This window comes from Myotis davidii, unplaced genomic scaffold, assembly GCF_000327345.1.
Source record: "Myotis davidii unplaced genomic scaffold, ASM32734v1 scaffold18, whole genome shotgun sequence".
Taxonomy (NCBI): Eukaryota; Metazoa; Chordata; class Mammalia; order Chiroptera; family Vespertilionidae; genus Myotis; species Myotis davidii.
In genome coordinates this window covers 3,347,358-3,349,288 of record NW_006292696.1, presented here as the reverse complement: position 1 = coordinate 3,349,288, position 1,931 = coordinate 3,347,358, and positions in this window count along the sequence as shown.

Genomic DNA, 1,931 nt, shown 5'->3' with positions numbered 1-1,931 from the left:
TATTGGTAGGCAGGAAGGCACATCCAGCTGGACCAGGACCCTGTCAGGCTCTCTTGCTGTCTTGGACCATCTCCACTCTAGCAGGTGCAATAGATCTTAATTCTGAAACATTCTCCATCAAGCCCCTGAATTAACTGCCTCCACCCCTGGCGTTAACCTATGCCGCCATCTTGGTTCTCCTCCCGGTGCAATAGATCTTAATTCCGAACACATTCTCCATCAAGCCCTTGAATTAACTGCCTGTCCACCCCTGGCTGAAAAGCCTCTGTGGAGGTCTATTCTTCCTGCAAGTGGCTCTTTCCTACGCTGCTATCAATACTTGTTGCTTTAGCAGCTATATTCTATAAAGTTGCTGTGAGCTCTGACTTAAGCAATGGAACCATAACTCCTGGTGGAAATGCAGGGTTAAGTTCCTGCCAGTCTCTGGTCACATTTTGATCAACTGATCAATACATAACCTTGTTTTATGTATGTTTCTGGCCAAAAACTTCTTGTTTAATATATATTGGCCATTCATTGACATTGAGTTCATAGCCAACAGCACTGTAACTCATGCCTGAACAAAGCTTATGTCATACACCTGTTTTCTCTATAGGACACATTACAGCCTTCTTGTGCTTGGGAACAGCAGATAGCACTTCAGCATGGTGCTTGGGAGGCTATTTTAAATAGTGATGTCAGAGCAGCACAAATATACAGAAAACATGACACAAATAGATGGCGAAAGGACACTTGTTTATAGTGTGAGAACTGAAACCAGACTGTAGAGTGTCATATTTTTCTGTCAGTTATGAATATGCACATTGAGTGGTTCAAGCTTCCACCACTCCGTGCATGTCCACAAATGACCTGTGCAAAGGCGCCGTGAGTATGAGGCAAGCCTTTGGAAGCTGAGGTTATGGGAGAATCAGGAGAGCTAAACAGCCCTCCATCTAGTCCTCCAGCATCGTTCACTTGACCTTTCTGTGGCCACCCCATTGCACTGGCTCCACCCAAATAGAGAGCTGATCACAAGCCACCTCCGCTTTCAGGTTTTCCTACAACTTTTCTAATATTGTTTCCCGAAGAGGGATTTAGTTAGATATTTAGTATTTAGTCAATTGTGTGAGTGAATGTATAGATTATTTCTACATTTAAAGCACTGAAAATTTTTGATTAAATGTTCTTTTTTACATTGAGCATCTTTGTGAGAGGACAGCCACAGGAAAATCACTAGCATTGTAACCCCTGGGTGAAAGAATATATGCATTTAAAATTTTGTAAATATTGGGAAATTGGCTTCTGAAAGTTTGTGCCAATCTATTTCATATTGAGATAAAAATACAGAGAGTACCACTATGCTGCATACCTGAAACTAGTACAAAATTATATTGAATATAAACTTTAGTTGAAAAAAATTAATCTTTAATACAGAAACTAAAATGGTACTAATATTACCTATGGGTGGCACTACCATACATGCATACTCCGTAGAGTACACTAGTTGTCTCACAATTTTGCCCATGCTGAGTATTAAAACTTTTTAAAACTATTTTACCAATTAGATAGGTGAGGAGTGGTAGACCACTTTTTTATCTACTTTTCTTCAAATATAGCTGAGGCTGACACCTTTTCATGTTACTTATTTCTCTTTGATCAGCCTTTCCCCATTTTCCTACCAGCCCAGTTGTCTCACTGATTTCCAAGAAACTTTTTTAACATTAAAATATTCCTTTTGTTTCTCATAGTTTAAGAAGTGAACTCTAATATGGATGCCTGGGGGAAGGGTCAAAAACGTGAATTGGGAACCATGGACATTCAAGAGAATCTTCAGCCCACAATCTGAACATATAATATTGCTGCCACTCTCTGTGGCCTGAATTTGTGTGCCCTGTCCTCTCCCTAGGTGGACAGCCTTATTGCTGTACTATTCTAACACATCATTCGTGCGC